The sequence below is a fragment of the Canis aureus genome, chromosome 17, assembly GCF_053574225.1.
Source record: "Canis aureus isolate CA01 chromosome 17, VMU_Caureus_v.1.0, whole genome shotgun sequence".
In the NCBI taxonomy this organism is placed as follows: Eukaryota; Metazoa; Chordata; class Mammalia; order Carnivora; family Canidae; genus Canis; species Canis aureus.
In genome coordinates, this window is record NC_135627.1 from 49,366,603 (window position 1) to 49,390,861 (window position 24,259).

Consider the following 24,259-nt stretch of genomic DNA (forward strand, 5'->3'; position numbering starts at 1 on the left):
TTATTTACATTTTTGTTATTCTCTCACCATAATATTGTCCTGTTCTTTCATTTGGACATATCTGCCTCCTCATTTTGCCTAACACTTGCTTCTATTTCTATATGTTAGGATATCAGCTACATCTCCTGCTCTCAAATTATTTGTCTTACGGAGAAGAGATTCTATAGTGCCCTGTTCACAAGAACCTGGTGCCTCATGAGTGACTCCTATGTGTGCTGTGTGTGCCCTGTTCTTATGGCTGGGCTGCTTTTGCCTTCAAGTCATCTGCAATGGCTCTCTTTGCCAGTTGTGGGCAGGGTTTGATCCCTTTGTTGTTAGTGGGCCAGCCTGTGGCCACCTTAGGCTCTGAGTTAAATCAGACCAAGCATTTGGTGGAAATGTGTTTTAAGCTCTTTATATGAATATTCTTATAAGTATTTATAATAACCTATGAGTTGGGCATTATTACTATCACCATTTTAGCCATTCATTGAGAAACAGTGAGATTAAGTGACTTGTTGAAGGTCATCCAGTAAATAAAGAGCAACATTGATAACTGAATGTAGGCAATGTGGCTCCATAGTATGGCCATAACATGGCCAAATGGTGTGGCTTCTATCAGAGAGAGATTTCTACATAACCCCAGATTGAGTTTCTTACAAATGGAAGTGGAATCTTTTGCTAATGAAGTTGGCTAACAGTTTATGTCGTTAATATTCAAGAGAGGTATTATATATTACTTGATAAACAATAAGAAATGATGGTCAATAAACTGTCATTCATAAAATTATTGCTACAGTCCTTGTATTAGTGTGTAGATGTGCCATAATAAAATACGTCAGATTGGGTGGCTAAGATCAAGATGTTGGCAGGTTTTATTTCTCATGAAGCCTCTTTCCTTGGCTTGCAGATGGCTGCCTTCTCACAATGTCCTCACATGGTTTTTTCTCCATGCACACATATTCTTGGGATTTCTTCCTTTTCTTAAAAGGATATCAGTTGCATTGGATTTGGGCCTACCTATATAATCTCATTTAACTTTAATTACCAAAAGTCCCTATCTCTGAATATTGTCATGTTGGAGGTTAAAAATGCAACATATGAATTTTGGAGGAGGACAAGCTGGAACATAGTATATGTTGGTATATGTATACATAAATATTATGCCTATGTAATATATATATACACACACACATATACATAGTATGCTATGTGTAAATATATACAGCATGCATATATGTCAAGGGAGATTATAAACATATATTCATTATTTTTTATTTTACTTTTGTTTTTCTTTAAAATAAATGTTCTAATTCATATGGAATTCTTTAGTGATTATTCTAATTAGAAAATCTCAAAAGCCTCTATAGATTTATCACATAAAGAAATATTTTCCTGGGATCCCTGGGTGGCGCAGCGGTTTGGCGCCTGCCTTTGGCCCAGGGCGCGATCCTGGAGACCCGGGATCGAATCCCACGTCGGGCTCCCGGTGCATGGAGCCTGCTTCTCCCTCTGCCTGTGTCTCTGCCTCTCTCTCTCTCTCTCTCTCTCTCTGTGACTATCATAAATAAATAAAATTAAAAAAAAAAAAAACCTATATTGTTGAGGCACAAAAGCCAATCAGTGCCCCTTTAAAAAAAAAAAAAAAAAGAAATATTTTCCTTTTATATGCCCTACAGATGGTAAATTCACTGCACAATCACCAATATCCAAGTAACTTGATATTTTTAAATAAATATAGCAAAAAATATCTTGTTATGTGTTGATGTGAAACTAGATTGACAGATTTAATGCAATTCTCAGAATTTCACCTTGAAAACCTGTGCAGCTATAAATTTAAAATAATTCCAATAGGAATATTCGGAGAAAAAAAGAGTGCCAAAAAACCCCAAATCTTGACTAAGTTAAGGAGGGATTTTATTCAAAAGAATTCTTTAAATCAGAGAGAAAGAGTCAGACTAGGGAGAGTGCTCTGACCATAAGATTGTCATATGTCTCAGAGGTCAAGCAGAAAAGAATTTTCTTTCATAAGGAGGTATAAATGAGGCCAATAAAAACCAGGAATGGGGGAGTAGGATGGGACAGTGGCATGATTGGATAGTTAAGCAGGGACACTTCTTTCCCTGACATCAGCCTATTCTCAAGAGTACTTTTACGGGAAAAAAAAAAAAAAAAGAAAGAAAAGAGTACTTTTACGAAGAATTTGTTCCATCTTCCTCTCTGATCTAGACTGAGGTTTGGTCAATGTTCAAGAGCCTGTGACAAGGGAAAGAAGCTTAACTAAACTTTACTCAAGTCAAATTCATAGGTATTTTGTTGAGGTAAGTAAAAAGAGTTAAACAAAATACTCACGAGGCAAAGAACCTGTGTGTTCTTTGTCTAGCCTTGTAATAGGTGAACATGTGTTTAAGTCCTATGGGACTCACTTTTGAGGTGTGCCTTTTCTCAGAACACAAAGAGTGGGGTATTTTCTAAATCTTTGCTGTTTTTCAGGAGCACAGACCTCAGGTAGTTTAGTATCATCACAATCAATGTACATGGATAGATGTCATCATGAGTTATTTTTCTTTGAACATTCAGACATTTAGCATATACAACATCATGCTAGCTAGACAGGGAGCTTCATAAATATTAGTAATCATAACATATTTATAATTATGATTAACTGAAATTTTCTTGGGAAACCAGACAGAAGTCAATTCTTAGCCCCAGTTATGCATCACAAAACAAATTCTGAGATGACTAATATTTTGTGGATTTATATCAGTTGGATACAGGATTGAAAGATACTGGTTGCCTTCCCTTCACAAGAAGATACAGGCTGAAAAGTTTAGCAGGAGTAGTGAACATCTGTGTCTGTTACTTATTTTGGACATACGCTTTGAGTCATAGGGATTAAATATCACTTCAACTTCTGGAGTAGGTCAATGGAATTGTTGATGGCAGATTTTGTCTTCCATCTCTAATGCCAACTCTCTTACAACAGATGATCTTGTCTTCTTTTTATTTTTTATACGTTCAAGAGATATAAAATCTTGATATTGTCACAGTCTTTTAAAATCAATACTAACAAGGGATTGCATTGACATTTCCTTATGAAAATTGTTTATCTTTGCTCCCTGTGCATATTTTCCATGCAAGAGTAGAAAAAAGCAGCACAACTAGGGCTAAGACTCCTTCTGCTAGTGTGCAATCACCAGAAATGCTTAGCTCTCTTTTGTAGAAGTAATTTAGATTTTACATGTTTAAATAACAAATTAAAATATACCTATTGGCTTAAGAAGTATCTGCTTGGTGAATAAACCTGTAAATACATACATCTTAATGGACTTGAAGTATTTCATCTGCAGGTCCTTAATTTCCCTTCTTAGGGAAAAAATTTGAAAATGCTACCATTTACATTAAAAGGGAATTTGTGGGCAGCCCGGGTGGCTCAGTGGTTTAGCGCCGACTTTTGCCCAGGGCCTGATCCTGGAGACCTAGGATCGAGTCCCACGTCACGCTCCCTGCATGGAGCCTGCTTCTCCCTCTGCCTGTGTCTCTGCCTCTCTCTCTCTGTCTCTCATGAATAAATAAAATCTTTTAAAAAATAAATTAAAAAATAAAATAAAAGGGAATTTGTAGCTTGAAATAAAGTGCATTTTTTTCTAGTCTACATTAAAATCTTATTTTTCTTGGTCGAAGTCCATACTCTCAAAAATAAATTGTAAATCTCTGCAACTGAGTAAAGAACTCCTTTAACTAAACATTTGGAACATTAGTAAACTCCTCAAATTAAGACATGAGAACGTAAAAAAAAAAAAAAAAAAAAAAAAAAAAAAAAAAAAAAAAAAAAAAAAGACATGAGAACGTTATTCCAAATTACACAAAAATATTAATATATTTTTAATTCAATATGTTTACTTAAGAGGTTGATTAAATTTACATTTTTATGGATAAGTTTTATACATATATAATTAAAATTTCATAAATATATAACATATTTCATGATACATATATGCCATAAAATATAAATGTATTAAAGTCTTTGAATCTAAAAAACTCAATAATGCTTATGGCAAATTCCTGATTATCTGAACTTAAATTAATACCACCCACAAATACCCACTACTAAAACTTTAGAAATAAATTAACTCATTTGAGGCAGCTGTACCCATTCAAATCCATAATTTTAAGAGGTCATTATGAAATTACAAGAAAATAAATATGGACTTTGAGTAAGATATTCACTCATGTGGAATACTACCAAAATAGTAATTTCTTGATCTCTTTATTTCATTCAAAACATAAATTATGTAAATAAACACAGGAGTACAGATGTCTCTTTGAAATACTTATTTCAAATATTTTGAATATATATACTCAGAATGGGATCACAGGTTCATATTTAGTTCCATTTTTATTTTTTTGAGGAGCCTCCATACTTTTGTCTATAGTGTTTGCACCATTTTACATTTCCACCTACGATAAATGAGGGTTCTAATTTCTCTGTATCTTCATTAAAACTCATCTTTTTTTTTTGTAATAACCATTACTATTAGATGTGAAGTGATACCTCATTGTGATTTTGATTTGCATTTCCCTGATGATTACTGATATTGAGTACTTTCCATATACCTGTCAGCCATAGTATGGACGTAACCTAACTATTACTAACAGATGAATGCATAAAGAAAATGTGTATATACATAAATAGAATATTATTTAACCTTAAGAAAGAAAAAATCCTCCCATATTCAACAACATGGATGAACCTAGAGGATGCTAAATGAAATAAGTCGGTCACAGAAGAACAAATATTACATGATTCCACTTATGTGAAATGATATAAAACAGTCAAACTCATAAAGCAGAGAGTAGAATGGTGGTTTCCAGAGACTGAGAGAGAAGAAATGGAGAACTCTCTTTGGGTATGAAGTTTCAGTAATGTAAGATAAATATGTTCCAGAGATTTTCTATACAACATAATGTCTATAGTTAAAAATACTTTATTTTATGCATAAAAATTTAAGAGCTTAGGGGCACTTGTGTGACTCAGTCAGTTAAGCATATAATTCTTGATTTCAGCTCAGATCATGATCTCAGGGTGGTGAGATATTGAACTCTACATTCGGCTCCCAGCTCACAGGGAGTCTGATTGAGATTCTCTCTCTCCTTTGCTCCTCCCTCCCTACCCCACTGCTTGCACTAACTCTCTCTCTCTAACAAATAAATAAATATATGAAATATTTTTTAAAAATCTTAAGAACTCATGCTTAGTGTTTTTATAAGTTTTTTTTTTTTTTCTTAAAGGAATAAAGAAAGAAAAGAAGGATGAGGTTATTTGGGGTTGGTAGCAAAGTCAGCCTTTTCAGTGTTAGAAAGGTGAAATATGACTATATATTAGTATATTTTGCTTTTACACATGAACATTTGTGAATTTATCCATAGCATCACAGATACATTTTTACTAATTTTTTAATAAATTATTACTCCATTATACTACAGGCTTATGTAACATTATAAAGTAAAAAGTGACAGTAATTTATCTTTTTCTTTCTTATATCAATGTGCCTAATTAATAGATTCTTCCCAGCAATGTGTGCATAGAGGTAAGGATATGGGAAATTCAGTAATAAAGCCAGGAAAAAAAGTAGAAGTAACTTGCGTCATGTCTATGTGTTGCTATGTGGAAATATAAGTCATGCTATCCAGTGGTTTCCCCTTATCCTCTTTTTCTTCACTTCATGAAACATTGGTCTAGATATATGTATGCCACTCTTTTCTAGAAAGGTTCAGATTTCCCTTTGACACTCATTCCTATTCACTCCAGTTCACAGAAATCCCTATGAAGAACCAGCTATTCCTCAAACACCACATTTCAGAGTGCCTGAGAGAGGAGTGCTCTTCCTCAGTTTGGCAAATGCTTACATGGAACACATTTGTTTTCTGGCAGTTTGATTTATGAAGAAATTATATATAGTGTTTTATGCTAACTATAGCTATAAATAAATAAAAGCAATAACCTGATTGTTAACAGTAAACATGATCAGAGCTGAGAAACACTTTGGAGCAAGCAACATCTGCTTAAAAAAAGGCTGATCTCAATCTCTTTTTTTCTTTTCTTTTCTAAAGATAAATTATTAGGTATTCTTGCTTTGTCACTCAGCATTTTCTGAAAAAGTATTCTTACAATTAGTATGTCATAAATGAGAATAAAAATTAAAATATTAATATAATTGAGTTAATGCACAACCTAATACCCAAATTAAAAGAAAAAAAAATCTATTGCTTTCTTTGGTTCACAGTTTAACACAGGGATAGTAATCCAGGTAATAGAACTCTGTAGGGAATAATTTAAGAACTCTTAGCACAGTCATTACAGGCTGGCCTGCTGCTCCACATAATTCCTGTGATAAGTTACTGAAAATTTAATTGGGGTTAGCTCCAAAATATTCCTTCATAACATAGATACAACAGATGAATAAACCTTTTTGATTCATTTATTTATAGCAACTTAAGGAGGCTCATTAAATACATTTCCTTTGCAGATATTTGTACTAAATGGAAATGCTCAATACAATATTGCAAGGATCCTTAAGAACCCATATTCTCTACCATCAAATCATGTTAGTGGATGACAAATTTGATTAAGTGAATTAAATATTCACTTAATATGCTGTCAGAAAGGACAAGTACTATTTTTGGCTCTTATTGAGATATAATAGAAGTTATAACACAAATTTTTATTTTTCTTAATAATGTTTCCCCTAAAACCTTATAAATACTACCTACTTACTATTTATTATATTGATATTTCCTTATAATCCATTTAAGAATTAGCCACAGGCTCTTATTTCAAGCGTTGTATCATCATTTACTGTTTCTCTTTTTGTGAGTTTCCTTGCTCATTTCAATTAGTTCTTTGCGTGAATCATGATTTGTAAGTAAGTGAAAAGCTGCAACAAGAGATAGCCTCAAACTTTCCTTGTAATTCAAACACAGATCTCATTCAAACAATAAGTCATATTAAATAAAATTTTCACTGCTACCTTATGGCATATCAAATGCCTTATGTCAGCATTCTCATGAGTCATTTTGACATCTTTACTCTTGAATCTGTTCCTTCATGGAACAGATATCACATTAGCTTCATTCCTTTATTGTCTGTAACGTTCTCTCCCTCTTAATTTTCCTTCCAGTTAGATGTGAAGTCATATACATGTTTCCTCAGTGATGACCCTAGTTTTTAAACAAATTTCTGTCATTTTCCCCCACAGCTTCTTTCACTGCTTCTAAATATTTGGTAGGATGAAACAGACATGCATTGGAGATATTGCAGGTTTGGTTCAAGACCATCTAAAAAAAGTGATTAATGCAGTAAGGCAAGTCAATGAACTTTCTGGTTGCCCAGTGCATCTAAAAGTTGTATTTATACTACATGAATGTTATAGAAATAATTTATGTTTACACTATACTGTAATCTATCAAATGTGTAACGGCACTATGTCTAAAAAAGCAATACATATACCTTAATTTAAAAAATATTGCTTAAAAATGCTAAGAGTGAAATTTCATGATCTCTTTGCTGGTGGAAAGTCTTGCCTCATTGTTGATGGTTTCTGATTGATCAGGGTTGATGGCTGCTTAAGGCTGAGGGGACTGTGGCAATTTCTTAAAAAAAAAAAAGAAGTTTGTTGCATAAATTGACTCTTCGTTTCATGAATGATTTCTCTGTAATATGTGATTTTTTATAGCAATTTTCCCATAATAGAACTTCAAAATTGGAGTCAATCTTCTCAAACACTGCTGCTGCTTTATCAACTGAGTTTGTGAAACAGTCTAAATCCTTTGATGTCATTTCAACAATTTTCACAACAACCACACCAGGAGTATAAACCACCTTCTCTGTTCATCCAAAGAAGCAACTCCTTATCTTTTCAAGATTTATCACAAGACGCAGAAATTCAGTCACAACATCAGGCTCCATTTCTAATTCTAGTTCTCTTACTATTTCCACCAGATCTTTTTTTTTTTTAATTTAAATTCAGTTAGCCAACATACTGAACACTTCATTAGTTTCAGATGAAGTGTTCAATAATTTTTCAGTTGCATATAACACCGAGTTGCTCATCATATCATGTGCCTCCACCACATCTTCAGTTACTACTTCCACTGAAGTCTTGAGCCCTTAAAAGTCAGCTATGAGAGATGTAATCAAATTCTTCTAAACTCCTGTTAATGTTGATATTTAATCCCTTCCCATGAGTCCCCAATGCTCTCTTAGTGTCACCTGGAATGGTGAATTCTTTCCAGAAGTGTTCAAATTATTTTGCCCAGATCCATCAGAGAATCACTACCTATGGCAGCTAATATAAAATGTATTTTTTAAAGATTTTATTTATTCATTTGACACAGAGAGAGAGCACAAGCAGGGAGAGCAGCACGCAGAGGCAGAGGGAGCAGCAGACTCCCTGCTGCAGGGCTTGATCCCAGATCCTGGGATCAAGGCAGATGCTTAACCAACTGAGCCACTTAGGTACCACCAAAACGCATTTCTTAAATAATATGACTTGAAGGTCAAAATTACTTCTTGATCTATGGGCTGCAGAATGGATGTTGTCTTAGTGGACGAAACATGAATCTTGTCATACAACTCCAACAGAGTTCGTGGGTGACCAGGTGCATTATCAATGAGCAGCAATATTTTAAAAGAAATCTTTTTCTTTTTTTGAAAAGGTCTCTTCCTCTCCCTCTCCTTCTGCCCCTTCCCCCCATACTTTCTCTCTCTTCGTCCCCTCAAATAAATAAATAAAATCTTTTAAAACTTCATCAGATCATGTTGGAACCAGATGTGCTATCATCCAGGCTTTTTTCCACTTATGTAACACAGGCAAAGTAGATTTAACATAATTTTTAAGAGTCTAGGATTTTTGTAATGGTAAACAGGCACTGGTTTCATCTTAAGTCATCAGCTGCATCAGCTCCTAACAAGAAAATCAGCCTATCTTTCGAAGCTTTGAAGTCAGGCACTGACTTCGCTCTAGCTACGAACGTCCTAGATAACATCTTCTAATGGAAGGTTGTTTCATCTATATTGAAAAGCTGTTGTTTAGTGTAGTCACTTTCATTAAAAATTTTAGCTAGATCTCCTGGATAACTTGCTACAGCTTCTACATCAGCACTTGCTGCTTCCCTTTGCAATTTCAAGTTATGGATATGGCTTCTTTCCTTTAACCTCACGAACCAATCTCTGTTAGCTTCATGCTTTTCTTCTGCAGCTTCCTCACCTCTCTCAGCCTTCATAGAATTGAAGACAATTAGAGCTTTGCTCTTGATTGGGCTTTGGCTTAAGAGAATGTTGTGGCTGTTCTGATCTTCTTTCTATCCAAGCCACTAAAACTTTCTCCATCTCAGCAATAAGGCTGTTTCACTTCCTTATCATTTATGTGTTCACTGGAGTAGCACTTTTAATTTTCTTCAAGAAATTTTCCTTGCATTCAAACCTTGGCTGTTTGGTGTAGAGGCCTAGCTTTTGACCTGTCACAACCTTTGATATGCATTCCTCACTAAGCCTAATCATGTTTGATTTTGATTTAAAGTGAGAGATGTGTAAGTCTTTTTTCACTTAAATGGTTAGAGGCTATTGCCGGGTTATTAATTGGTCTAATTTCAATACTGTCATGTCTCAGGGAATATCAAGACCCAAGGAGATGGGGAGAGACTGGGCAATGGCCAATCAGTGGAGTAGTCTGTACACATACAACATTTATTAAGTGGCCATCTTATATAGTGCAGTTTGTGGCACTCCAGAACAATTACAATAGTAACATTAAAGATCACTGATCACAGGTCACCGTGACAAATATAATAATGAAAAAGTGTGAAATACTGTGAGAATTACTAAAATGTGACAGACATGAACTAAGCAAATACTGTTGGAAAAATGGTGCCTATAGACTTGATGCATGGCTGCCACAAATCTTCAATTTGTAAAAAAAAAAAAAAGAAAAAAGAAAGTAATAACTGAAAAACATAAAGAGAAGTGCAATTAAATGAGGTATATCTATCTTACACATTGAGGATAAATGAGTGTATCTATAGTACTACATATATGCTGTATTTTATGTATATTTTTTCTGTGCCTGTTTATATATGCACATCTTAAGTATATGAATAAGAGCCAAATTAATTATATTATATTAAAGGTATGAACCTTTCACTTTACCAGGTATTTTTAAATTGCTCTGAAGGTGATTGTAGAAATTGATCCACCAGTGTATTGATTCATACAAGCAATGCATAAAAGTTTTAATTGTTATATATATTCATCAGTCTTACTCATATCTGATTTTAAAAATTTTTACTCTGAAAGTAATGAATAGTTTTCTGCTATTGAGGTTTGAATATGTTTTATTATTAGCAATTTGGAAGAGCTTTTCATATGCTTATTTAGTTTTCCACTATATACTATAGTATATATACACTATATTCTAGAGGTACTTATTTCTTAAGGTTTTCAATATTGCACATATCTCCTCGAAATCTATCTCACTTGTAGAACATGTCAAATCTTGTGCTGTAATCTGAAATTAATTAAGTGTACATATAAACAGATATATACATATATATTTACATACATATGTGTGTCACATCAGAATGTATAAATGTATGTATCACACACATTATATGATATATATATATATTTATACATCTGTTTACATATATAATGGTATTTTTCTGTTTTAACACACAGACATCCAACACACACATGTGCACATTTACCAGTGAGCAATATCTAAAAAGATGCTGCTGGAAAAGGTGATTATGATTCTGAATGACAACATATTATTAGATGAGGCAATTATGAATAGATTTCATATTTAATTGTCTTTATTTCTTTAATAATAAAAGTATATATTATGTAAAAGTATATTGTACATCAAGAAAAATTAAGTGGCCAACTATTGTACATAATTAAGAAATGTTCATGGCTAAAATTCAAATTTTCCTCTATAATAATCAATCGAACATATCCGGTATTCTTGTCTTTATTACTGAAAACCATAGGCCTAATTACCCTCATGTACTCAATTTGTACAAAATAATCTTAAAATTTCCTCTTCATATCTTTGAGGTAAGATCTATTTTAGTTTTAAAATCTTTATTTCTCAGGCAGCCCTGGTGGCTCAGCAGTTTAGCACTGCCTTCAGCCCAGGGCGTGATCCTGGAGACCCCGGACCAAGTCCTACGTCGGGCTCCCTGCATGGAGCCTGCTTCTCCCTCTGCCTGTGCCTCTGTCTCTCTCTCTCTGTGTCTCTCATGACTAAATGAATTTTAAAAAATCTTTAAAAAAATAAAATCTTTATTTCTCAAATAATTTAAATTATTATGGATCAATCCTATATCAAATAAATAATAAGAATCAGAATGTCAAATTTTTGTTAAGTATAATTGATCTCTTTTCAAATTTTATTAAAGTTATTCTGAAGTATAAGACGTCAAGAACTGAGGGCCCCAAAAACTAATTTATAATTTCATGTTAAGAAATAAGTCATGGTTATATAAACTGTTTCCCCCCCACTGTCCTAGACAACAAAGAGTTGGTATCAAAGGTTGTTTGGGATTTTTTTTTAATAACAATAATTCTGGGGTTGGTATAATACTTTTTCCAAATCTTTCTGTTAATATTTGAAAAAAACAATGCTAGAATGACTTATTGCTAATACTAAAACCTTGTCCTTAGTTTTTAGTATTAATGTAGAATTAAATTTTCTTCAGTTTTTTTTCCAGTTCAGTTAATGAAGCAAAAATTTTATTTTATGCCTTTAATAAATAAACATCATGTATAGTTTTCCATTTCTCATAAGAAGAAATATTTCTTCTTACTAAATTTTCTTTGTCCTCACTGTTTCCCAATCCCCAATCTTATACTCTCAACACAATATTCTATTTGTTGTTGGTCTAGAAATCCAGTTTAGTATCACAATGAATATGAAAATGGAGAGGTTTGTTAACTTTTCTTGCACAGTCCAACCATATGATGGTGAGTATATTCCCATACTGTCTTTATTGAAACTATATTAAATTATATTCCTTTCATCTAGCAAAATAATATTTACACAAATGAATAAGACAGCAATATCTAAACATTTGATATTTCATCTAAAAAGAAATCTAGATTTCTTTTATATTAACTGTAATCACATCAAGCTCACACAAACAGTATCACAAGGCTCTATCTTAGTGGTTCTGCCCCTGATCGTTTCTGAGTGATCTATATAGAAGCAAGTAATAAGAGGAGCCTATATCATCTACACAAAGGTTATTCCTCTCTATATTCTTGTTCTCCTGATTATACATTCATATATAAATATAATCTGAAATTTCATTTAATTATACAGAGATTTATCTTTGCTTGTTATTTTGGGTGAAGTGTTGCTAAGATAAGACAAATTTCACTGTAGGATGCCTGGGTTCCTCAAGGGTTGAGCATCTGCCTTTGGCTCAGGTCATGATCCTGAGGTCCTGAACTTGAGTCCCACATCAGGCTCACCACAAGGAGTCTGCTTCTCCTTCTGACTGTATCTCTGCCCCTCTCTCTGTGTCTCTCAATAATAAATAAAAAAAAATATTTCTAAAAAGATAAAATTCACTGCAACATACAATACTACATGGACTTTAAAGACCAGATACATTTTTTTCACTATACTTTTGTTAGCAACCTTTCTCAGATATGTATCTTGAATGACCTAAATGTTTATATTAACCTTCTGCATAAAGGGTTTAAAAATATTTTATATAACTTAAAGTAAAGCACACTGGAGCTATATCATTAACCTAGTCAGTGACAAGAGATTTGCTTTAAGTTTAGAATTTATCCAAGGAAAGGATGTCAATAAGCAATGATGAGTTCCACAAAGCAGGTGCATAACAGCAAATAGAACAATCACTCAAAATGACACATTTCAAGCCTAAAGAAATGAGAGATCTGTGTCAATTGACTTCAACTTACAATCTGTAGAAAATGGACTTCAAAACTCCTTAAGGTAACTTTGTCTACTGGTATGGCATTTTAACCCAATACTAGAACGTCATAAGTAATGAAAAATTTTAGAAATACCTGGGGTAGCCACATCAAAGACTTCATGACAGGTAGTAATCAACTTGTACTATTGATTGTGTTAGATAAATGTTATAATCCAAATAACCCATAATTGATAAGATGCAAAAAAAAGGTATCTGAAGAGTAAAATGTTTTTTTTCCAAAAGAAATATAATCCCTAAAAGAAGGTGCCATCATTTTTTATATGAATAGGCAATGTCAATCAAAGCGCCCCACATTTTAATAATAGCTTGGATTTAAAATATTTATTAAACAAAATCTGGATACTGTAAGTTATGCAATAAATTATACAGCATAAACATCAAATGTCAGGTAATGTCTAAGGGGCTGTGATTGGGAAAAAAATGCAAGTTGTCAGCTCTAGACATAATTTAAAGTAGCAGTGGGATATTTAAATGATTCCAATGAGAGTACAGGAAGTAATAATGGAACAATATGCATTTTTACTTAGAAATCATTCATAGAGGGTTCACACAGATTACAGTTTATTTTTATTACAAAAATGATGTTAAACAACAATGTGATAATATACTGAATATTGGGAAGTAGCTCTGTATTTCTAGGAAAGGAGACCAATTTTTAAAGCATAATTTACATACAATGTTGTATTAGCTTCGTGTGTATGACATATTCACTTGACAATTCCATACATAATTCAATATTCACAAGTGTAGTCACCATCTGTTCACCATACATTATTAGAAAACTATTGAATATATTCCCTTCACTGTAGTTCATTTTCTTGACTTATTTATTCTATAACTGGAAGTCTATACCTCTTCATCACCTTTATGTATTTTGCCCAAATCTCCAAACCTCTCCTCTTACATCCACAGTTTATTCTCTATATATAAGTGTCTATGTGCTTCTGTTTGCTTGCTTGTTTTGCTTTCTAGATTTCACATAAGTGAAATAATATTTGTCTTTCTGTCTGACTTATTTAATTTAGTGTAATACCCTCTCTGTACATCTATGTTGTTGCAATGGCAAGATCTCATTTTTTATGGCTGAATAATATTCCATCATATGTGTATTTTCTTCTTTATCCATTTATCTATGGATGGACACTTGGGTTGTTTCCATATCTTAGCTATTAGAAGTAACACTCAGTAAACACAGAAATGTACACGTCTTTTCCAATTAGTGTTTTTTTTTTCCTCTGGGTAAATATCCAATAGTGGAATTACTGGATCTTATGATATTTCTATTTTTAAATTTTAAGGGACCCCTGTACTGTTTCCCACAATGGCTGCATCAATTTACATTCCCATCAACAAGGAACGAGGGTTCCTTTTTCTCCATATCTTTGCCAACACTTGCTATTTCTTGTCCTTTTGATATTTGCCATTCTAACTGGTTAATGAGACTAATGTTTAATAAATGCAAACTGTGTCTCATTCTTGGCCTTTGAAAATAAAAGCTCTTTTATTCTTCCATTCTTCATAGGTTCCCATTTTCTGTAATTTGTCTGTTAAGCTAATGAATGCTAAGTAACTAACAACTCAGATATGCCTCGTCTGAGAAATAAAAACAGAAAGATACATGATACTATCTCCATCTTTCTTTTTCTTTTTACTTTATTTACTTTTCCAGAAGGATTTGACCTCCAGGGCACCCACTTCAGAACACTTTCTGAATGAGGTGAGTGGCAATTCTATGCTCAAAAATGTTGCATTTTATGCAGTAAATTCATAGTGCTTTGATCTTACAGGAAAAAAAATGAGCTTTTTAGTTGTGAATTAAACTAGCTGGTAAGTCAAGAAGAAATTTTTGTCTTTATACAAAAAGCATTTTTCTTTTTAAAATTTCAGACTTTATGTTTTAGAGCAGTTTTAGGTTTCCAGTAAAACTGAAAGGAAGGTTACAGAAATTTCCCATATACTCCCTTTCCCCACATATTATAGCCAACCCCATTATCAACATTTCTCACAAAAATGGTACATTTTGTTTTTACCAAGAATTAATGTATATTAACATATCATAATCACCCAAAATCCATAGCTTATGTTAGGGATCCTTCTTGGTATTTTACATTCTATGAATTTGGAGAAATCATCATTATAATCATACAAAATATTTTCACCGCATTAAAAATCTTCTGTGCTCTGCCGTCATCTCACCACTGCGACCACTGATTTTTTTTTTTTATCTTCTCCATAGTTTTGCCTCTTCCAGAATGTTATATGGTTGGAATTGTAACAGTATATAAACTCAGAATGCATTCTTCCACTTAGTAATAAGCATTTAAGTTTCCTCTATGCTTTTCATGCCTTGATAATTCGTTCCCTCTGAGTTCTAAATAATATTCCATTGTCTAAATGTACCAATTTATCCATTATTGAAGACCACCTTTGTTGTCTCCAAGTTTTGGCAATTATGAATAAAGCTATTATGAACATCTGTGTGCAGATTTTTGTGTGGACGTAAGTTTTCCACTCTTCTGGGCAAATAACAAGGAGCACAACTGCTGGATTTTATGGTAAGAGACTATGTGTAGTTTTGTAAGAAACTATCAGACTGTCTTCCAAAGTGGCTGTACTATTTTGCATTCCCATCAGCAATGTATGACTGTTCCTGTTGTTCTATGCCTTCACCAGCATTTGATATTCTCCATGTACTGGATTTTGGCTATTTTAACAGTTGTGTAGTAGATCTTATTGTTATAATTTGCATTTCCCTAATGACATAAACTGCGGAGTATCTTTTCACATGCTTGTTTGCCATTTGTGCATTTTCTTATTTCTTCTTTATGTAATTACTTAAGATCATTAATAGATACCCAAAGGATACAAAACTACTGATTCAAAGGGGCACAAGCACCCTGATGTTTATAGAAGCATTATCAATAATTACCAAATTTGGAAAGAGCCCAAATGTCCATCAATCGAGGGGCATATAAACACACACACACGCACACACACACACACACACACACACATATACATACACATGGAATATTACTCAGCCATCAAAAAGAATGAAGTCTTTCTATTTGCAATTATGTGGATGGAGTTAGAGTGTATTATATTAAGCAAAATAAGTCATTCAGAGAAAGATAAATAGCATATGATATCACTCAGCTGTGGAATTTAAGAAATGAAACAGATGTGCATAGGGGAAGGAGGCAAAAGAGGAAACAAACCATAAGAGACTCTTAACTATATAGAACAAACTGGGTTAATGGAGAGGAGGTGGGCAGGGATGCGCTAAATGAGTGATGGGTATTAAGGAGGGTACTTGTCATGAGCATTGGGTGTTATATGTCAGTGATGAATCACTAAATTCTACTCATGAAATCAAAAAAAAAAAAAGAAAAGAAGAAGAAAGAAACTATCGCTTGTTAACGTTTGGTGTAGTAGCAAAGAAGAATAGCCACAGTCATCTAAAATGGCTATTAAAATACTACTTCTTTTGCAATTACAAAAAGAAAAGAAAAGGGGTCACAGCGGAGTATAATTAGCCTCAGGGACTCCCTTAACAAGATTAAATAAAAGAAATTCGACTTAGAACAAAATTTAAAGTCCACATCCAACACAAATTTCTTTTAAAAACCCAGTCCTGTTACTAAATTGTACACCTGAAACTATTACAACACTGTATGGTAACTAATGAGACTTTAAATAATTTTAAAAATTTAAAAAGATCAATAATAGAGTGTCTATATTTACATATAAATTAGTATTTCAAATAGTTACTAATTGAGGCTGAAATTTTATTTTATCCAAGAAAATGGAGAAAACATACACATTTTGCCTTAGGTATATATTTTTCTGTTAATCAGAAAGTGATGAAACTGAGTCAAGTATATTATAGACAATAAAGAACAATCCACAGGTTCATCAATCACAAAATATCAAATATAATGCAAATTTCTTAATTTCTACATAATAGCAACTATCTTGCATAAAATATTTGCCTTTATTATACTACTTTAAAGTACATTTGCAGGACTCCTGGATGGCTCAGCAGTTGAGCGCCTGCCTTTGGCTCAGGGCGTGATCCCTGAGTTGCGAGATCGATTCCTGCATCAGGCTGCCTGCATGGAGCCTGCTACTCCCTCTGCCTATTTCTCTGCCTCTCTGTGTGTCTCTCTCATGAATACATACATAAAATCTTTTTAAAAAGTTTTAAAAAATAAAGTACATTTGCTTCCAATTTTCTAAAAATAAATTTGGTTAAATTTCTTAAGAGTAATGAAATAATATACAATTTAATTGTGATAGAAAACAAAAGGCAATGGGATATAAAATGTCAAAAATATCTTAACTGGAAAATTCAAGGACTATTTTCCTTTCCTCTCTTCTGAGATTTCAACGGTTGATTTTGTAAGAGTGTAACTGAGGTATCATATGTTAAAATGTCTAGCCCAGCACATGGTTGGTACTTAATCAATGTTAACTGTATTTGAATTCTAGGCTTGTCTTTACAGAGATTTCCAAGAAATTAATTGATCCATACACATTGCATGATCAATGATTTTGAAAGATAAAATAAGAGTGAATCTAAACTTTAAAGGCCTTTAATGACATACCAAGTGTTTTTGTTTTGCTTTCGTTGTTGTTGTTGTTGTTTACCTAATAAACAAAGGAAATCCTCTAAAGATTGTGATTAGGGATATTAAAATATGACAATTTGGCTTTAACATAATTAATCTGACTTGATTGGCAAGTGATAGTGTGTATACACGTGTGCATTCATGTGAGTGTAAGAATGAGAATAATCAAAAGTCCCTTAAAACTCAAATAGTCTGAATGGAAGGCAAGCATCTTGATTTCCTTCAATTTTTTTTCCTGACATATGATCCTGAGCTCTTTTCTGTATTGAACTGCATGATTTGTATGTGATAATAAGTCTCTCAGTATGCTCAACTGGATAATTCTCTTTTTTCCTGACAGTTCACACAAATAGCAATAAACTTATCTGATGCCCGCTGCTTTCTTTATGTCATTTGGAAATGAGTTACTGTTATACTTTCAGAATAAATTGAATTCTATTCTTTTAAACATGGATTTGAGTAGTCTGGTACTTTAGCTTTTTTCTGTTACATTACAGAATATTATTAAGTCCAAAGTGATACACAGTAGGAATAGTGCCATATAAATCCTGTTGCTGTTGTGGAATCTGGGATTTGTCTCCATGGACACTGAGCCAAGCTAATATTCTGGGTTCCACAGCCTAACATTGACACTGAGGACTGAAAACCTAAGCAGTCTTTATTTAAGATGAAGTGGCTATAAATTAAGCAAACATTGTGCGTGTGTATGTGTTTGTGTGTGTATAATACCTTATCAAATTTTTTCTACAGTAACATATAGAAGAGAGATTATTAAAATTCCAGAATTTCTTAAAGCAGTAAAGATGACTACTTTTTCCAGTCTTAGGGTTTACAGGTTGATGATTTTGATGCCTCTACTAACACACATTTATCATAATGAACTGGAATGCAAACAATGTGATACAATGAATGACAGCATATTTATTAATCTAGAGGAAAATTAGAAGCCAACATAATAACCATCTCTGCTGGCTTCAAAGTAGTAAAAATTCTCCAGCTATATTTCTGTCTACATTAAAAAATAAAAGAACAAAATGTTTTTTAAAGTGATGATATTTTATCAGTTATGCAGAAAGAGATATCAAGATGATTTTTTTTCCTTGATTTTATTTGAGTAGTATAAATATAGCTTTCCAGTGTGGGTTGCTGTGACTGACCTAGGTGCAGATTCTTGCGTTCTGTGAAGAAAGACATTTGTACTAAATTGTTTATCTGCCTTGCTTACTGTTTCACTCACCCACTGATCAACTCATTCATTCTGGAGAGTAGCAGATAGACTAGATTTTACATGGCATTGATAAAGTTTTATTTCATCAATTGTTGGTTGACCTCTATTCATCATTTTCCTTAGAATTTCAGTAAAGTAAACCTTCATTTACTAATGATATAATGGACTCATTACCCAGTTGCTAATTAAATACATGTATTAGGCTACTATAACAATTTTATGCTTAATTTCAAATAAATTAGGATAAGAATGTTTAGAATGAGCTTCATGTGATATTCAACATATAATAAATTTTCAATAATTTAAAATTACATGCAATATAATAATCATAATTCTTTTAAAAAGAATTATTTTTTAAAATTTATTCATGAGAGACACAGCGAGAGAGAGAGAGAGAGAGAGAGAGGTGCAGAGACACAGGCAGAGGGAGAAGCAGGTCCCATGCAGGGAGCCCAACGTGGGAGTCAATCCCGGATCTCCAGGATCAGGCCCTGGACTGAAGGCGGCGCTAAACCGCTGAGCCACCCGGGCTGCCCTTAAATAGAATTCTAATTAAGGTTTATTATGGATTATTTATGAAGCCAAAAACTTGTAGCACATACTTACACATACTTGTAGCACCCACCCCTATGTTTCCCCAATGTATCAATTTGATTGGTTCTGATTTGGTCTGGATTTGTCAGGACTACTACTGCAAGGCAAGGATTCTAATCATTTTGGATATCTATGCAAATATTGGATAAACTTTTAATTAGGCTCTTTTAGCAAGCCCTTGTTCCAGCTACCCCAAGTATATTCTGTTCGTTGCTAATAAACAATGTGCCACATCGGTGGCAAACAAACATCAGCTAATAAAGCATGAAAGGAAAGAAAGAAGAAAGAAAGAAGAAAGAAAGAAAGAAAGAAAGAAAGAAAGAAAGAAAGAAAGAAAGAAAGAAAGAAAGAAAGAAGAAAGAAAGAAAAAAGAAAGAAAGAAAGAAAGAAAGAAAGAAAGAAAGAAAGAAAGAAAGAAAGAAAAGAGAGAGAAAGAAAAGAAAGAAAAAGAAAGAAAGAAAGAAAGAAAGAAAGAAAGAAAGAAAGAAAGAGAGAAAGAAAGAGAGAGAGAAAGAGAAAGAGAGAAAGAAAGGCCTTTGAAGTCTGTTTACTTTTAAATAGGAACAGCAATTATTGATATGTATGTCAGAGTTTCAGAAAAGACTTAAAACAGAAGTAATCAAATGTGACAATATAAAATGAAAATCTGTTGTCTTGCTATATTCAGCTTTTGTAGCTGAAGAACATATTGGAAAATTGTGTGTTGTAGAAGTGGAAGACATATTTAGAGACAAATTTCCAGCTAAAGAACCAGAAATCATCTGTTGCTTTGTTTAAGGCTGTATTGCAAAATCCAACAGCCTTACAGAATGAGCTCATTTTTTTTTTCTTCAGAATGAGCTCATTTTTAACATGGAATAAAAATAATAGCTAATATTTGGCAAAAGAAAAAGTATGTTAAACTATGGACTGGTATTGGCACTAATTACACTATTAAAATGTGGGGGGGGAGCTCTAAAGATACAAACAAAAAATTTGTTACTAAATTCCCCATTCAATTTCATATATTGATGACACAAAGATTGCTTGTGGACATCTTTTAATGAGGCTGCTTGAATTCTTCCCCAAATATAAAGCCACTGAACTACTTTCTGTGTTCTTTTTTGACAATGATGGCAAAATAGCACGTAAAGTTATCGCATTAAAAAAAAAGGTATCTCATTTTTGTGACAAACCCTTTACTTATTGAATGTATGATCATATTAACTTCCTCTTTTAAACAAAAATTCCTACAATTAAAGAATCAGCCCAGGAATAATTGCCAGCTATGTTTTGTGTTGCCAATTTATCTACCTTTGTAAAAATCGTATAACATTTTGATACTTCAAAACATGATTATATCTGTAGGGTAATAAACACCAGTGATAATTATCTATGTCGTGTGTTCTCTCAGGCCACAGGATTGGACATCTTCCAGTCACATTCTCCATGGTTCTAATTGGTTATTAACCCTATTCTTCTTATCCCACAAACTGGTGAGGAAATAAAAATGTGAGAGAAAAAGATGATCATCCTGAAACTTATCCCTTCCAGGCAAAAAGGAAAAAAAAAAACCTCAAGTTAATGAGATAGCCCTAAGTAGAGAATTTCCTTCTTTCTCTGAGATGCTAATTAAGGATATATATACACATATATATATATATATATGTGTATATATATATATATACACATATATATAGTAATATATAGTTATATCTAGACTGTAAAACAAAAAGTAATGTTTTCACCTTATTGACTCTTTTTTCAAAGTACAGAAAAATATATAACTATTTTCTGCAATAATCAAAATGGATATACTATAGTCAAAGATATATTTAAACATATATTTGAAATAAGCTCTGGGATACATAGCAATTTTCTTTTTATTTTAAGTTAGAGAAAAATGAGGCTCCGAGATTAGTAAGTAATATTTCAAAAATCACTTAGTAAGTGTAAAACTTATATTTAAACTTCAAAGCCCATTTAATTTCCAATATATGGAAATTAAAGAAAATTATGAAGTAGAAAAATGACCCTGGGTATAAGGGTTTGGTCAGAGAGTAAAATTCCACATTTTAAATTTTGCAGATGGAGCAGGTTAAGATCCTGGCAATGTCTTGGTGACAGACAATATTGCAGAAGTGGATGAAGAGAGAGGAGGAGGTCAATAGGTTACTGGATTTAAAATTATTTAAGGATATAGGACAAATGCAAAGGAAGATGTATTTAATTTAAAATGAATTTAACATTAGCCAGGATGCTAGAAAGACCATCTGAACTGTATAGAAAGTCCCAAAGTTGCTGGTCATTTGATAATTATTTGATAAATATGACTGGTCTTAAGAATAAGTATTTTTCTGGGGGGTCAAGTATGGGTAGAGGATAAGTCTGAAAAACAGTGCCCCTGATAAGAAATAAAAATTAATGAATTCACATGATCTGGGACTGGATGAATGTGGGAGTTTGAAAATCATCAACTGTAAAGTAATTATAAAGAAGGAGAACAAAAGTCAAAGTATAGTAATACATGACTAGGAAGCATTTTTGTGTGCTGCAATTCAAGACTTAATTGTTTGGAACATGTTTATCAAAGAAGCAGCTGAATATTGTTTATTGTATTGTTTTACTATGCATATTCTACTTTTAGACAAATAAATGAATTTCATTCAGGAAGACATATTAAGTATAATGTGAAAATCAATAACCTTTCGTGATATAAAGTGACACGTGATTAGAACTATAAAGAGTAGTTTTGAATCTATTACTAAGGATATTCTATTATAAGAGGTACTTTAAAAGATGTAACTGACTGGAAAGTGTTAGAATGAAGAAAAATATTTTCACTACTTTTTCAAAATAGAATTTTCATTTTTATAATATTTGAGCTTATCACCCAATAAACACTTAAGAAATGTATCAAAGAAACAAAAATGCTTAAATATCATATAAGCTAGGAAAAGATATTCAAAGAATGGGTTCTTAAATACTATAATGTTCATATAATTCAAGTAGCACTGCTGTCACCATGATCCCAGTATATATGTTGTTGTAACACTTGGATAAGCAAAATTTAAACATATGAATTTTTAAGAAGTTACGTATAATGGAATTTAAATAGTGAGGTTCATGTAAATTTGGTAGTATTCTTGACTGCAGACATAGACCTATGCAATACCTCTCTCATGTAATGTAACTTGCTTTACATAATTTCACATAATGACATCAATCAAAGCATCAAACCCCAGTTGACTGAGGTAGTATAATTCTGCGAAGTTGGTACTCTGCATCACTTTCAGATCTCAGGCTTGTGCTATCCAATCCTAGAAATATAAAAATGAGTAAAAAAACTTGGGCAATTCAGAATTCAGAGTGAAGTAGAGGGCAAGGGACAGGTGGCTCAACAACTATCTAAATTCTTACCATTAATTTCCAATAGAATGCCATTATTCTATTTGGTGGGTTTCCTGAAGCTCTAACATGGAAATACTTTGAGAAAAACAACTCAAGTGCTTGCTTTGGCAGCACATTTACAAAAATGGAAACAATAGAGAGAAGCTTAGCATGGCCCCTGTGCAAGAATAACATATGAATTTATGAAGTATTTCATATCATTTATTTTTTATTAAGTTGAGCTTTTTTATGGTAATAAAGAATTTTTGGAAATAGTGGCGATAATTGCACAGCATTGTGAATATAATTAACGGTATGGAATTTGCACTTAAAAATTGTTAAAATAGCAAATATACATACATGCAAATAAGCTTACTAGAGCAAAATATAGTGTATTTGTAGAGATTCAATTATATTAAGTCACTGTTCCCCACTCTCCTTACTCTTATAAAAGAAAATTGAAAACTAATTAGGACAAAAGTGTAACATTGTAATCATTCTTTCCCATTTTAAAGCTGAACAACAAATATAGCAATGATTTACATATGGATACTCTGAAAAGTAAATGATTGAACTGTAATGAAAGCCATGGTACTGAGGGACGCACGGGTGGCTCAGTGGTTAAGTGTCCACCTTTGGCTCAGGGTGTGATACCAGAGTACTGGGATCAAGTCCCACATTGGGCTCCCCGCAGGGGCGGTGGTGGTGGGGCCTGCTTCTTCCTCTGCCTGTGTCTCTGCCTCTCACTCTCTCTCTGTCTCTCATGAATAAATAAATGAAATCTTTAAAAGTTAAAAAAAAAAAAAAAAAGGAAAGCCATGATAGGACATGGGGAGTGGTGATTTAATCAAAAAAGAAACATCATAGTCTAGATATTAGCGTACAGTCATAGAGGAAAGATAAGAGGAAGAAAAAGTTTTGGTGGATTTGATCCTAGCCATAATTAGGTACTGAACTTCGACAGTTTTCCATGCATGTTCACTGGACGATCCAACAAGGGTCCTTTACTTTCCTTGCAGTTTTTTATGTAGCATCTTTTTCTTCCTTGTATTGGTTTCCCTCTTCTAACACTTAGCGTTTTTCTTTTTTTTTTCTTTTTTTTTTTTTTTTTGCTTATGGTGTTTTCCTCTCCCCGCCACTGTTTTTTCAAATCTCACAGGCTTATTCCTCAAAATATATTTCTTGTTTATATCCAAACTGTTTTGCAATTTAATCTGCTGGTACACTTGAAATTTATTTCCGAATCTCTGGCCTTTTTGCTACAACTGCCTCTGCCCACTGCCCCCCACCCCCCAACTTCAGTTCTCTTACTTATTTGGCTCAAGACCCAAAATATTTTTTTTACTACTGTATCTATAAAAATGAAGTTTGGCATGTTACCATCTTTTAATTTTTGTCTCACAAATAATAAGATGATTGTAGAACTGTC

At 32.9% G+C, this 24,259-nt stretch overlaps 1 long non-coding RNA gene and 1 other non-coding gene across 9 annotated transcripts in view; both read left to right on the forward strand.

The window, feature by feature from the left end:
- The window catches only part of LOC144287959 (uncharacterized), a 183,515-nt gene that overhangs the window by 138,057 nt on the left and 21,199 nt on the right, over positions 1-24,259 (forward strand). For 3 of the 8 annotated variants that reach the window (XR_013355847.1, XR_013355844.1, XR_013355845.1), the window contains one exon: positions 14,678-14,725. The exons of 1 other annotated variant lie outside the window; for it this stretch is intronic. This is a non-coding gene — a long non-coding RNA (uncharacterized LOC144287959). Of the gene's footprint in view, positions 1-5,543; positions 5,571-7,238; positions 7,347-14,677; positions 14,726-21,528; positions 22,361-24,259 lie in introns of those variants that run through there. 4 more of the 8 variants (XR_013355848.1, XR_013355846.1, XR_013355849.1 and 1 more) reach the window with 4 other exon arrangements.
- LOC144288194 (U6 spliceosomal RNA) lies at positions 22,947-23,053 on the forward strand. The gene has a single exon (XR_013356167.1). It is a non-coding gene; the product is annotated as a U6 spliceosomal RNA (small nuclear RNA).